The sequence below is a fragment of the Rhamphochromis longiceps genome, linkage group LG3, assembly GCF_057381845.1.
Source record: "Rhamphochromis longiceps isolate RC_006_pf linkage group LG3, R_longiceps_female_GT1.1, whole genome shotgun sequence".
Classification (NCBI taxonomy): domain Eukaryota; kingdom Metazoa; phylum Chordata; class Actinopteri; order Cichliformes; family Cichlidae; genus Rhamphochromis; species Rhamphochromis longiceps.
This window is the reverse complement of record NC_140559.1, coordinates 57,208,265-57,224,133: the sequence shown is the minus strand read 5'-3', so window position 1 is coordinate 57,224,133 and position 15,869 is coordinate 57,208,265.

The window sequence follows — 15,869 nt, the reverse complement described above, 5'->3', positions numbered from 1 at the left end:
GCTGTTGATTAATTGGCCAAAATGTATACAACAACTGGAAGAATGAGAGAGAGTAAGAGAGAGTGAGAAAGAAAGACAGCATGTGAGAGCCAGAGAGGGAGACATCAGTCACTCAAGTCACAATATCCCCGTGTAGGTGCCATGCTGTGATACAGATACCACAGCACTGAGACAGAGCAGAGAGAGATCAATAGAACAAGCCGCTTAGTTTGGTTTCTTAACCTGGTTGCTTTTAGACATTGCTTTCCCTTCCGACTATGGATTAATACAGTGTGGTGAAAAATTAATTTACAGCTGAATTTCCTATTTACAATCACCAACGGCAGTCAGGCAAAAACAGTAGACCTGATTAATATGCATTTTAAGTGTTGATGCAAAAGTGAAGGATCCATTCTTTCTAGTTATAATAATAGTGCCTTGAACAGAATTTTCTAATGGAAAAAATGACTTATCTACACTATCAACCTCCCAGTGAAAGCATTGTTTAATTTCATCTTCTACTACAATGTTTCACTTTAGACATTATCAGACGCCGGTTTAGTGAATGCCATCCTATTCTAGTCAAGGGGCTTAAATGCCACATACACCCAGTAAGGTAAAACTATACCATTTAACTAAATTATAGTACAGTATAGTATAGTCACCCATCCACTTCAGCTTATCCAATTCAGGATAGTGGGGACAGCTGGAATCTATCCCAGCTGCCATAGGACGAAATGCAAGGAGCACTCTGTAAAGTATATAGTATATAAAAAAATATAATAATAATAATAATACTTTCCTCAAGAATGAATTCCTTTTGTTACAGTCCTATTTTATCTGGGCTTTAATTGTACAGTATCTAAAACTGTGTGATGGATCAAAATAGCTTTAAATATGTATTTATGTAAATAAATGTAGTTGTTTTGTCAGGGTAAAATTAGTTTTGCTGTGTGCGCGTGCAAACGTGAGTTTTCTTGTTTAATTCATCTCTCACTGAGCTACGTCTTGGCTCCACGTCTGCAGATTCCCTGCTGTCCAGATTACACCTGTTGTGTGGGACTGTGCCAGGCTATCAACTTCCTCCTCCTGCACAGAGTTCAGTGCTGTGGATTTTTTTTCTATAGCTAAAGCTTAAGAAAAATGTATATAATAAAATCATGTAAAGTAAAACACTCACTATTCATACTATTCATGTGCACTAAGCATCACACACACAGCTTCTACATATAAGCAAATACACACACGGCATATCGTAGTCAGGCAGGAGCCATTAATCCTGGCCTGTGAGGAGCTCAGCAGTGTACCATCCGTCAGCATGAAGCTGTTGCTGCCACTGCTGTGCTCTAATTAACCAGAGAGGCACGCTGAGCCACTTTTAATATTCCTGGTCAAGTGGGAACACGAGGATTTAGTATGAGAAGGAAGAGCAAAGAGAATCATAGGCAGAGATGGCTGGCATCAAGTCATTTAAAAAAATTAAAGGAGAAAGAAGAGAGATGGAGAAAAGGCAGGGCTGTATTTCATTTGATACATTGAGTGAGACATTTCTAAGGAAGCTGTAAATTGAACTAGAGCTATCCAGACATCAATCAGACTGTCATTGTATCGTACATACTCTGTGTTTTGATATAAAACCCCTTTGGTGACCTTGGTGACAAAAGTTAGAACAAAATGATTGCTTAATAAAGAAAAACTAATGGAATCTGTATAGCACATGCTGAACAGACCCCTTTCAGTCACGTGAGTGGTGTGAACTAATAGAGGTGTGTAGCTCTTTATTCAACATCAGGCTACTGACTTTGATCAGTCTCGTCAGCTTTAAGCCACTAGTGACTAGCTCTGGCTGTTAGTGCTAACTGCGTTTAGCCTTGATAAGAAGATGCTAATGAAAGAGATCAAGGGCTTTAGCCTAGCTGTTAGTTCTGTAACAGCCAGATTCATAATGACTTTAGTGGGACTCCTTGTTGCTCCTTTTACTGTGACACTTTGACAGGCTGAATCATGGACAACAGATGCATTTGCTCTGCAAACTAAAATGTTGTAAGGTTGAAAAGAGAAGGCAGCTATAGAGGGTTTAGTTTGGTTTATTAAGATCCAGATTAGCAGTGTAGCAGCTATTCTTCCTGTGGTCACAAATCTTTACATTTTGACTGGGCATTGTGAAACATACACAGATTTCCCTGAAATTTGTTTTGTGTAGTTAATTATGATGGGAAGCATGGTGGTGCTGTGGTTAGCACTGTTGCCTCATAGTAAGATGGCCCTGGGCTCAAATCAATCCCTCCAGGACTTTTCTGTGTAGAGCTTTCATATTCTCTGCATCATACTCAGGCTTCTTCCCACACTCAAAAGACATGCTGTTAGCGGGCTTAGAGTAATTGGTGATTCTAAAGTGGCCCTTTGTTGATTCTGCAACAATGTGGCAGTTTGTCTAGTTTGCACCTCTCGCCTTTCAGTAACTAGGATAGGTTCCAGTCCCCCCGAGACCCTGAACTAAATAAGCGGAAGTAGATGGATGGATAGCTATTTATGAGTAAGATAATATGACAATGTAGTTTCAAAATAATCTCGTTTTATTGTTCAAACAACTTGTGGATTAGTAATTTACCCTCTGCCTTACTCGGCTTAGATCAACTGGTTGTAATGTTTATGGTGTCCCAAGCACATGTTGTCAACAAGGAAGTTGGAGAGTGCAACAAACTGTGCAACATGAACAGTAATTACATCAATGATTCTCTTAACTTTCTTCTTCTTTTTTTTTTTTAATTTATCATCAACTCTGAATGCCAATATATATCAGCAAATAGAAAATATCGACCTTTACTTAGAGATAAGTCTGTAAATTCTGCACCATCTTTTATTCCATGCAGTCTTTTCATTAGGTGACTCAGTAATCACCAATGTCAAATATGAAAGCTTTTTAAAGGGAGTACTGTGTAGGAGAGGTTATTGAAGCTATTCTTGCTGATCGCATATCAGGTAAAAGATAAAATGCCCTCTGTGAGATGAAAAATCAAGCCAATCAATCAATCGAGCCAAAAAAAAAAAAACCTCCATTAAAGGGAGAGAGAAAGACACTGAGCATAAAGCAATAAATAGCACAGCAGACTCTAAGCCTGCAATTATGCTGTTTCAGAGTTTATGTACTGATAATCACACTATAGTATCAATATTAGTCTCATATTCATTATTGCTCGCATGTAGTGTTTTTAGTCAATTCATTTATTAACTCATAATCACTTATTTTAAAATATCAAAACATCAAAAGGCATGTGGTCCTCCGAACCGTCTCTGAGTTTGAACGATTCTTTGCGGAAAAAAGACAATTTGCTTATGACTTGTGAAAAGCCTCCACTGGCAATAGTTTGACATTGTTCTTTTGCAATGCAAAGCTCTCCAAAAAATAAGCAAGCATTCATTAAAGGAGCTGAAAGAAGGAAATCACCTGTCCTGTTTTTTCCTCCCTACTTTGACACTGACCTCCTCGTTATGCCTAACCCTCCCTACTTTGGTCACAACCAACACATCACCAATATCAATTCGGTTCCACCTATTTCTAACATTTCAAGAAGTGTAAGAGCATGCAGACTTAAGATGTGGACAGTACTGTGGGTTACACTAAATAAAGAGGGTAACAATTATGTTTTTCTCTTAGATTTCCAAAAGGGGAAATTACGGCATCTGTTCATATGGCGCACAAGTGAATTTCAGATCACTAATTGGTGCTAAATGTATGGATATGTTCTTACAAACAAACAAAGGTAGCTCAGGCTATTTAAACCATTTTACAATGTACAGGTTGTTATATTTGTAAGTACACTGTTCCTCTTTTAGTTTCTTTGAGTAAAATACTGAATCCTACCTGTTCACAAGCTCTAAGCTGCTTTGCATTCGTGAAGTGTAAAATGTTTGCTGGGGGGTTTGAGAGAATCTGAGCGGATGACTTTGTGTGCATGAGTGTGTGTGTGTGTGTGTATCCTGAAGCATGTGTGTGGTTGTCTTGGTGCCTGGAGATGTTTTGGTGGGAAGCACAAGGCTCGCTGGCCAGGCCTCAAGACTCTACTGTTCCAATTAACCAGCCCAGCAGCCTGCAGCTCTACTGGCCTTATCTGGAGACAGAGAGAGAGAGACGGATGGGGATGGTGGTGGTGGCATGAGTTGGGACACAGCAAGACAGAGTGGGTTGGAAGGCACACCAAAGAAAGGCTTGAGAGGGTGAAAGGGGGAGAAAGAGAATGAACAGAGAACTCACTTTACAACCAGCCAGCATTTCTGCAAATGCCTGCTTACTTATCATTATTCAACTCTGATCTCTTTGCACACACACTTTCATTTGCGCCTTCCTTCTCTTCAGATGAGGGGGAACAATTTTAGAAAGAAAAAAGATCCAGCAAGTTTGTTTAGGAATGGGGGAACTGAAAGTGTTCACCTGACAGGATTAGAAACATTTAAATGGTAAATGAGTGGACATTGTGCATATGTTCTGTTTTTATCCTTAAAAATGGCAAACAGCAAAAGCACTATTCTGTTCCTATAGCTACAGCTAAAAGTTCAGCTTATGTAAGCAGCAGAGCTCTAGTTATGATTAACAGATAAATGTGGGCCATGAATTTGCACACCTTGCGTTTTTTGGCCATATGACAAGTTTATTTCCAAAAACGAACTAAGTGTGTGAATGTGAGAGTGAATGAATAGTGGAATTGTAAAGCGCTTTGGGTGCCTAGAAAAGCGCTATATAAATGCAATCCATTAAATAAAAGTTTAATAAAAATTTTGACTTTTACTTGTGCATATATAAAACTAAAAGTGCGATTGCATTTCAACAGCATCATTTGTAACATCAGCATCATTATGCTTCTAACATTGCCTCTAGAAAATTGCACCAACAATAAAGAGAAACATTATCAACTTTGTATGACTGCAACCTCATCTTTCCTGCACGGCAACAACTGGCACAATTAGAGGCCATTTCAGATTCTTGAGTAGCCAGTGACAAGAAGTATATCAGCAGCAGCTGAACAGGTATATGCTCTCATCTGTAGCAATAAGAATCAGCAATTGTAAAATGTGGGTATGTGAGAGTAGACGAGGAAATTAATTATCTATATCTAAGCTATAATATAAGCCAAAATCTAATAACACTGAATTTCATTTATTAGACAGGGTTTGGGTGGTGGGTGGGGTAGGTTAGCAGGGGTGTGGGGTTCAGTTCTCATCACTGAATTATGGATGTAAAGGACAGAAGAAATGAGAGGGACAGCTGATAGTAAAAGTGAGATAGAGGCAGAGAGGGAGGGGTGGGAACTCTCAGGCACACGTGGCAATTCAGAGAGAATTGGCTGTGTTAAATGACAGTCGATTACCATCTTAAATATACTGTCAAAAAGCAATTTGCTTCTCTCGTGCCACAGGCCTGATATTTGCACCTTATTAGGAAGTCTGCCCTATATTTTAAGACGCCAACCTCCCGACCTCCTTCAGTTTCCGTGTACCCATAAGCCAGCTGTCTAACTGAGGACATTTTCAGGTGAAAAGGAGGTGAATAGAGCTGTGCATAGAAGCCTTTGATATAACAAAGTACTGTTATGTAACCACAATTAAAACAAAGAGGCTCTGCGATACATCGGTGTTATTCACACGGACAAAGGTGAGGTTATAATGAAGCTCTAAAGCGTAATCCTTTTGTCGAGATAAATCACTGTAGGTTGACTTTGGCTATTATAAAAACGATATAAAATTCACAACAGTTTATTTAAAAGAACCTGTTTGACGTCACCTTCTTATTTGTTGACTTCAAGACCTTTTTTAAGACAAACTCTAAAATTCGAACAGCCACAGCTGCAGATTTGTACATGAAACTTTTCAGTATCCAAGCTACTGCATCAGTGATGCTGCACACAAATCAGAAGAATGAAACACATGCACAGTAGAGACCTGGGGACAGGCAGAGGTAATAAACCAGAGCCACGACATCTTACTCAACATTCCAACTAAAAGAGCTCCACTGATCTCGGTGCGCCGATATGATAACTATGAGTCAAGGCTCACCAATATCTGCAGCAGGTGAGCAATGTGTTTAATTTCACAGGCCTTGTAGGCTCGCTGAGCTCATTACTGGCCTCTCAATTCACTCACTACACTTGGGATATTGATCTGGGTAATATAGTTAAAAAGATGTGTGCTACAAAGACACCTCACCAAGCAGTACGTAGTCCAGTTCAAGTGTGCTAGTTCAGTACCAGTTCTGCCTCTACCCACTTCTTTTTTCTTGTCTTTTGAGGAGCTATGAAGGAAACCACCAAGAATAACTGATGAAAAACGGAAGTGACACTGCTCTGAAAACACTGATTCAGTTCTCCTTTAGTTCAGCTCTAAATGTGAAAGCGCGGGAACATGCACAGGCATGCCATGTCGCTTTGTGACTCAGGACAAAAAAAAATGTGCCAAGAATTTGGTATGAAAAGATATAAGGTGACATACAGCTTTGTGTGTGTGAACATACACAGACATGCATGGGAAGCTGTTAAAAAAAGGGTACAGATAATGCACGTACACTATTTGCAAGTCTCTGAGAAGAAGTATGCTCGGAAGGAAGAGATGAAAAAACACAGGGCGGGTTTTTTATTTTAAAAATCACTGATTTCTGTATTTTTTGCAGTAGGGGACAAAGTGGGGATTTGATTATGTAAGCTAATGCTCACTCCCCCCCTCTGAACAAAAGCTCGCACAGTGGAGAGTGAAATTTTTGAGCATCCGACCTGAACTTGCAAGACAAACTGCATCATCCTACCAACAGCCTCAGTGGGGATATTACAGACAGGATAATTTATGACCCCTGCTATAAAATAATATTACACCGGCTGCCTCTGAGGCCAATTGAAACCTCTCAGTGCCTCGCAATTTATTGCCGAAACCAAGTGGAAAAGCTAAAGGACAATGATCAATACAAAACCGAGTACCCATATGCACTGACGGTGACCTTGTAAAATCTGTCCATCTAGGAGGAGGTGTGAATGTTGTCTCAGGTGAGTTTGTTCAGTCATTTCAAATGGTGTTGTTCTAAGATGAAGTTAATATACAAGCCTATTGATTGCTGGCATACCAGTGGTTGTTATGCACAGTGCATTGGTAATGAATGTGTTTACCTGCATTCATTTAACATTAAGCTTCTCCTTATATTAGTTCATCTTTCAGTGCATCGACTACAGAGTTGAGCTCAGTCAGAGCAGTCAGTGTCTCAGAAATCTTCTGTTGTGCCAAACATGAAATTAAATTTAGTAAGAGGGTTTGGCTGGATGCATAAAGTAATGATGATGCGCTATATGTAGGAAGGGTAGAATGCTTTGTGTTTTGTCATTACATTTACATTGTCATGCGTTTTGTAATTTAGCTGTGAAGTTTCCATGGAAACTAATTGAAATGTTATTAAAAATACAGTTAATGATCATTTAAAATGCGAAGAAATAAGAAACTGTAAACAAGGTTTAAAAACGTAATTGTTTTCAGCCAGTGAAATAATGTTTCGACTTAGAGTTATCATAATATTTCATTTTAGGCAATAAAAGTAGGCAACGTCTTCTGAGCATAAATTTACAGAGCAGAGCCACACATGACAATGGCAATTTTATTTACATAAGACATTTCATTACATGAAAACAGTGGAAACAGGAAAGCAGAACAAAACAAAAACAATGTACGCCTTCATGAGTGAGGGTGTACATATTAAACATATAAATAGCAGTTAATGTCTACTACCAAGCAGTGTTGGGTAAGTTACTTTAAATTAGTAACTTAGTTACATTACTAGTTACTTCTATCAAAAGTAACTCAGTTACTTCAAGTTACGCGTTACTTTCAGAGTAACTAGTTACTAGGGAAAGTAACTTTGGTTTTACTCAGAATTCTCTTGTTAATGTGTTGCTTCCATAACTTTGCCAGTCTTCTAGCTTGCTTATTGCCACCAGTGCACTGTGCCACCTACCAATAGAAAGGAAAAAAATCATGTGCACATTTCCACGAGAGAAATCCCACACCTGGACCGTCGTTGACCGCCGCATGATTCTAGACTGCTTTTTACATCCAACACAAAAACTGCAGTCGTGGTGCTTTCGATTGTACTCAGAACTCTGAAATTCTGCCTTCTGAATAGGAAGATGTAGGTAACACCAGACTGCAGATGAGCTGCATACAGGGCTGGACTGGGACAAAAAAAAATCGTCCCGGGGAATTTGACTAGAGACCGGCCCACCATTATAGGAAAAATCATAAAGCCTTTGAATGAAAACAAGCACTGTTGTGACAGTGATGTACACTGTTCTGATGGTATATACTGTATGTATCAATCTATCAATTGTTTGTTGTAAGACTCAGATAATTATTTTTTTTAAAGCTAGACATTTTAAATGAGAATAAGAAAGAAAAGTATTTCTTTGTGCCCCTGTTAATACCCTACCTGGGCCCCTGGCAACACTTTGCTAGACCCGCCCCTGCACAGTTACCAGCTGTCAGCTACTTAGAAAAGGATCCTGGTGTTATTTGTCTCTCAGAAACAGTTCATAACTTCCCTTCAACTCATTCATGTTAACTAAAAGGTAAACCTGTTTCTCCATCACAGCTCTGATGATTCAGTAAGGACATCTCCTGGTTTCATCTTCATGTTTCCCTCTCACCAGATAACCAAACCGACATCATGACCAGCAGCTTTTTTGCAGCTGTGGCTCCAGCAAACTTCAGCTGATACTAGAAATTAATATTAAATAAATTCTAACAACAGCTGATCAAACGTGCTGCTGTTGTTTAGCGCGACATCCGGTGGTTTCCTCTTTCTGGCGCAAAGTGGGCGATAAATAAACAAGAGAGAAAAGCCGATCAGCTGATCACTGATCAGTTTCATGATTGAAGTAGAAACAGGAGAGGGAGGGTGAGAGGATGAGAGAAGAAGAGGCAGCTGTGCAGCGTAAACACAGAGTAACTCCAGCTTTGTGTCTTTTTCATTGTAGCTGAAGTCCGGGACAAAATGTTCATTTTCACCTCAATACGAAAAGCATGATATTTTCTCTGAATACGAGACGATTCCGTTTTTTACGGGACGGTTGGCAACTCTAATAATTAACCATATGAACAAAATAAAGTTCAACATCAGTAACATAGCACCACCCAGCTGTATAGAAACTCCGTCATGCTAGCTAGCACGCAGTACGAAAAAGTCAGAATAACGAAAATAAACTCCACCTAAACTTGGTTCATATCTGACCCAGATGGACTGCAGGTCATAACTTCTTACCTGAAGTTCAGTTCACCTGACACTCTCGGACCAGCGGCCGCTTCGGGTCTCTGCTCCTCTTGCCTCCCTTTTCCTTCATCCACCTGCTGGCTTCCACCACTTGCTAATGTTATTGAATCTGTGTAAGCTCCGTGATAGCCACCACACGAAGTAACGAATAACGAGCCTATCTAAATCCCAGTAACGAGTAACGCGTTCCTGGTTTTGGCATAATAACTAGTTACCGTGCTCATTACCACAATAATAACGTTGTTACTGTAACGCGTTACTTAATAACGCGTTAGTCCCAACACTGCTACCAAGTAACTATAGTAATATAACTATAGTAATCTCAGTGTGTATGAAATAAAGTTGGTACCAATGCCAAGAACTTTAACCAGAGGAGTTAATGTGGAGTTATGTGTACTTTAACAGACATTTTCATTTTTATTTATTATTTATGTATTTATTTATTTAATTAGGTGACACAGACTTTAAACAAAACCGAACATAATTTAAAAAAAACAGATGATGAAGTTTTGTTCCAATGCCTGACTGCTATTTCCAGAGTACATTTAGAGTTTTTTTTAGTTTTTTGACCACAAAAAAAACCCACACTTGATGGATTTCCTGGCCTCTTCAATCACTTATATACTGGACACCAATCTTCCGATGCTGCCTGTGCATCTTTTGCAGCAGGACTTTTCCGTTCAACATCATATTTTTGCAAAGCGAGCATAAAATGTCATGCTTACAGCCTTCTTCTATAAGCCTTGCATAAAGTGTCAATGTCAAAGAGTAACTTTGAATCTAAAGTGACAACAATTCACAGCCATATTCACAGTCAAATAAAGGGTTTGCACATTTAGTTTCATTTACTTTGGACCGGTACTCATGGAGCTATTTACTGCAAGATGGCCCACCACTCGTCTATGAACATGAGATAAAATGAAGGTTGAGTTAAAAGATGGGTGCGGCCAGACTGGGAGTACAGAATAAACTTACTTTACTCACTCACTTCATGATCTCAATCTTTTAAATGTTTGTAAGAAGTGAGGTACATTTATCTCATTTATTACCATGATATTTTCTAAAAACTGCGTGCTTTGAGGACAGGGATAAGATGGGTTCACTATATTGTCTGTAGCTGAATATTAAAACATCTTTCTTCACATGTTATTTCTTTATCAATCTCCTACAATGATCCCTCCAAACTCCCTCCTCCACATTCTTGCCAAGTTGTGACTTGTTCCAAGTTCTAGCTAAATTGTGAAAAAAAAGTGTCAACTGCGACATCAGTGAACTTAAACAAGCGCTCCCTTTTACCACAAAAGTACAGTAAGAATTATGCACATGTCTAACTGGATATACCTTATAACTTTTACAATTCACACTGTGGAATGCTCCTGCTGTATGTGTGTATATAAGTGTGCTTGTGTGAGCAGCATAATATGAAACCAGGTGATGGGACTTGGACGTGTGCCTGGGAGCGTTTGCATGCGTTCAAAAAACATGCCTGCATATTGAGGCACACAATGTGGAGCATTGTGACAAGCATTGCGGGAGATAATGGAGAAAGCCCGAACCATGTTGGGAGCAGGAAGGTAAGAGGAACAGAGCGAGGAGAGAACATCCAATTCAATTTCGAAACGGTGCCGGCTCACAGTACAAACACAAAGGCTTCATTACAGGAGGATCCCTGTTGAAGGCTGGAGCTAATTCACCATCTTCAAGCACAAGAAGAGAAAACATAAGGGAGGGAAGGAGAGAGGGAGCAACAAAGAGATCAGCAAGCCAAAGAGGTGATGTGACATAACGGCGGGAGAAAAGGGACGGAATCAAGAACAGACCCAGCAGCAGTTATTTTGCTCTGAAGGAGAGAGTGTTCACGACCAAAAGTGCCACTAAGAGCATACTAATGCCCTATTAGAATGTAGCACTGAGCAGGAGAGTAATGACTCCCATTATGTGTCCCCACACATGTGTGAACAAGGGGCATGTTATTGCATTTATAAATCTGGTTAAGTGATCAACATTATAAATAAATGACTAGTTGCCCAGAGCATGGACGAGGCTAAAAATAGAATTGTGTAATGATAAACACAAATGAGATTGCTGTTTTTATTCTGATTGTGTTTGTCAGATATGTGTTAAATCGCCGCTACAGTAACTTTAGGATATTTGTGAAACATTGTGTTGTTGTTGCTGTTTACATTTATATAGAACCATTGCAAAGCGGATGCGCCTACTTCCTCTCATTTTCTCAGCCAACGATGCTAAATATCCACCAAGTGTCTTATTGATGAACCCATTGATCTGTGCGCACATGAGACTGTTGTCAGGTGACAACCAGAGGACTTCAGTAATAGCGCTATTAGTTTCATGCAGTGGACAATAAGTGTGTGAGAGCAAAAGAGCCTTTTGCTAAAGGCTGAAGGTCAGTGAATAACTGACCCCCTCCTATCCACCCCACCCCCACACATATGACACAAACTGCGAACCCCTGAAGCACGACTACATCGTAGAGGTGTCTCCGGTTTGCACACGCAAAAGCACACAGCAACGCACAAGCGCAGGGGCAGGGAAAGAACTTGAGGTTTGTGGTCCCAGGTGTAATGCCTCTCAGCTGGGTGTAAATCAAACTGTGGCCAGTGGACAGGATGTTGATGAAAACAACAAAAAATAAAGAAATAAAAAAAACCCGAGAGACAGACAGTGAGACACAGACCGAGAGAGACAGAATAGTGTCAGAGCAGATTAAAAATTCATGGCTTTGCTCTTGCTGACGTAAGAATGAGTGCCTTCATTTGTTGCCTGTCACCTCTGGGAACTCATGGGACCAATTGGAGGAGGGACAGAAGGACATGAGTGGAACCAAACGGAGAGGCTATACCATCAGTTCACAGCGGGCAGCAACAAAAGAGATGAAAAAGAAAGAGGAGAACTGGAAGTGAAGTACGATTCACACTCGGGTGTGAAAAGGGTTGAGAGGGATTAACATGAGAGTTTATTATGTGGAGATTGCACAAACTATAATGGCTCAAATAAAGCCAGGCCTTCAAGATGTGACACACCGACCATGAAAAGAACCATTAAGGAACACGGCCCTTGCAAATCATCACTTGCGCTCTAACAATAACTTGGCTAAACAATTTGAACTCAGGAAGAAAATGATCAGCGGCAGAGCAACTTCTGCCTTTTACAATGCACAAGTAGTGATGGCACATCAGCACATCACAGATAAAACTAAAGATAAGATGAATACAGGATAACGGGTCACAAAACTCCTCCCAAACCCTCTCCTGTGATTAAAAGTAGTGTAACTGCAATTAACAAAAGAGATTTTAAATAATTGATTGCATATGAGCTACATGAGAGTGCATCCAATAGAGCTGCCGGCATGGATGTAAATATCCTGGGATGTACTGATGAACTGATAATAGCAAATGAGTACATGACATATGTGCAGATGCGTCAGTGTGTGTGTTTGGACAGCTGAAATGATGGTGTGACTAGTTGATAATGAGTTTTCATATTCTTGTCATTTGTTTTAAATAACAAAAGTAGTAAATAGCTGTAATTATAATACTTTCAGCAGGGGCGAGTAAAAAACAAAACAAAAAGAAAACAAAGAAAGTACAACTCCAATTAAATATTGCTAATTCTGATATTTAAATCCAATCATTAGTCACTGTTTGTCTTGCGTAACATATTTGGAGTGATTACTCACTCTTGTTGTGAATCATTAAGACAGCTGGAAATCCTACCACTGCTACCATAGTGATAATTTAATAACACAGCTATCCACTTTGATCATGATGTTATAGCTTTGCTATTCTAACACCTAAAACACCTAAACTAACATAACCTGACATAATGGAACAAACACGGAACAACTGTGTATTAAATGCGAAACATTGGGCAGTGAAATAATAATAAATGAGTGAAGTGCAGACTGTATTATTTATACAAAGAATCAAAAACGGGACAATAGAACTGGTAAAGAAAAATACATACTTGAAGCTTATTTACTTAAGAAATAGTTTAATTTACCGAAAACTGAAACTGTTCACATCCAGTTCTCAGGTAAATTCATTAAACCCATAATGTCTTGTAGGTCTCTGTATTATACGGCAATGTAAGGATATTAAAGCATATAAAATTATTATCAATAAATCAGAAAAGAATCATAAAATAATTACAGCTGACTCAGTAAAATCTTTATGAAAATACAGTCAGTAATAGTCTATGGTACTCTCCATTTTTTATAAGACTTCCAACACAGCAGACTAAATGTCCTCCTTTTCTAAAGAACATGAGATTATACAATCAAATCACTCATTTTACTCTATATTTTTGATTTGACTAGATATTTAGGTGTATTTCAAGGTAAAGGCAAGGTAAAAATTGAGATAATAATAGTTCCCTATTGTTTAATTGTCATAACTAGTTGAGATCAGGAGATCATTAATTGATTGATTGATTGTGATCTGTGTATCGCATAGGCACATCTGTGGGAGCCAGAATTCTGGCTGGGGTGTACAGGAGTACTTATGTCACATATTGATATGCAGATCAACTTATTTGTAAGTTTATGTAATGTGTTTTTTTCTGGATTTTTGCTTGATGTTCTGTCTCTGTTGATTAAAATGAAACTACCTTAAAATTAGAGACTTCATTTTTTTGTAAGTATCAAACTTAGCAGTAAGTTTCTCCCACTGTATAAAGAGTACATGTTTACGTGACAATTATTTACACTTCCAACAATTATGAAAACAAACCAAACCAGGATTATTACTCTTTTGCATTCACCTTTGCTACAGAGCTCTTATTTTGTCTTGTGCTATAAATTCAGTGCAGCCTCTCTCTTCAGAGAAGTGCACCTGCTTTTACGCCCCAACTCACACACTCACAGCTCAAGCCAAGAAAACTCAGAGTCAGCAAAATCTATGTAGAGGAAATAAAAGCCACTGGGTTTATGCATAAGAACCTACAGAAGGATTACTGTAGTAATGGCTGAAAGCAGGTGCATCTGTCTCAAGACTGCCAAACGTCTCGCATCCAGTCCACTTTTGGTAGCTTGACAGTAGTGTTAGTTTCTGTCTGCTCTGGCAGCTCCCATCACTCTCTTCTGTAGCTGCCATGTAGGTCTCCCAGGTTCACTGCCACCTGTGGCTTTCTGTGTTCCCATCAGCACCCTCAAACATGAAGCCATGGAGGCAGGCCAGCAGAGACCAGCTGCCTATCCAAAATGGGCTTGATAGTCTCAATGAATGAACCCATTATTATATAATCACGATTGCAACCCTTGGTATATTCAAGAGGACCTATATATCCCAAGTATTCCAGTTTTGACTTAAACTTTTATGCTATTATTTCCAATAATCATCAGTGAATATTATAGCTATGAAAAATATGAAATATTAAGTATAAATATTACAAAAATGTTCTTTTGTGCATCAAGTGAGTATTAAGGTATGCCGATCAATATGAAGAGATATTTGAGATGCTGAAAAGCACTCACAATATGTGTGTCAGTGCTGAGTAAAAGTTCGGTCTAAAAAATCTAACACGCCTCTAGATTCAAACGTATGTTCATTTAATAACTGACAGTCTTCAATCTCAACATCTGAAAGTTTCAAGTTGAAATTTGTGTAAAAGAAAACCTTAAACGATCTAACAATGTAAAGACAAATATAGTGCAGATGGTAATACAGGTAATGGGATGCAATAACTCATATCGTACACGTGGGTATTACAATAGGCCAGTCGCAGTTACTTTAAAAGGAGTGAACAACCAGTTTAACATTACCTGGGAAAGTAAACATGTCTTGGTCATACATGAGCTGGTAATGAAGGCCAGCTGAAGTACTTTGGAGGCACTGAATGAGCCCAAGCCCAGTCTACCTCACTTCAGCCGAGGCTAACATATCAGGAGGAAAAAACTGTCATATACATTTAACGTTTAGTCAAATTATGTCATTAAGATTTGCTGTAATAAGATATAATTATACAACCAGGGAAAACGGATATTTTTGGGACAAATGCATATTATTTCAAAGCAAGCAATTTTCAGTTTTTCCACACTTTCACACTTTGTGGCACTAAATTATTGGTGTTACATTTAAAAACAAAAATAGTAAAGCAGTTGATGTATAAATGTATTTATGCTGGTTTATTCTGTTGTTGCTTTTTGTGAGTCTATAATATTCATTATCCCAGTTAGTAATATATCATTTTGAATATTAAGCATAAATCATTCCGATGCCACTCTTGGAGCTGAATATACTACAACTTGTGTAGATGTGTAAAAATATGCCAGGCTGACAATAGGATGATGTAAACAATACTGCTCAGTTTTTTAGTAAGGGGAGTTGCTAATTTTGCCAAATGTTAATTTTTGTATTATTGATTAAAAGATTTTCTGCAAGTTTGCAAATTCTTCGTCTGATTCCACAACATTTATCGTTGTGGATTGCAACCTAACAACAACAACAAAATTCTTCTTAGGGTCCCATGAAGGCTTTGTATGCACTATTTTATAAAAGCAATAATGTAAACGGGGTTTGATTTGATGTAGCCTGATGGCGTGGGACAGTAAAAACAAAAAAAAAAGATTCACTGA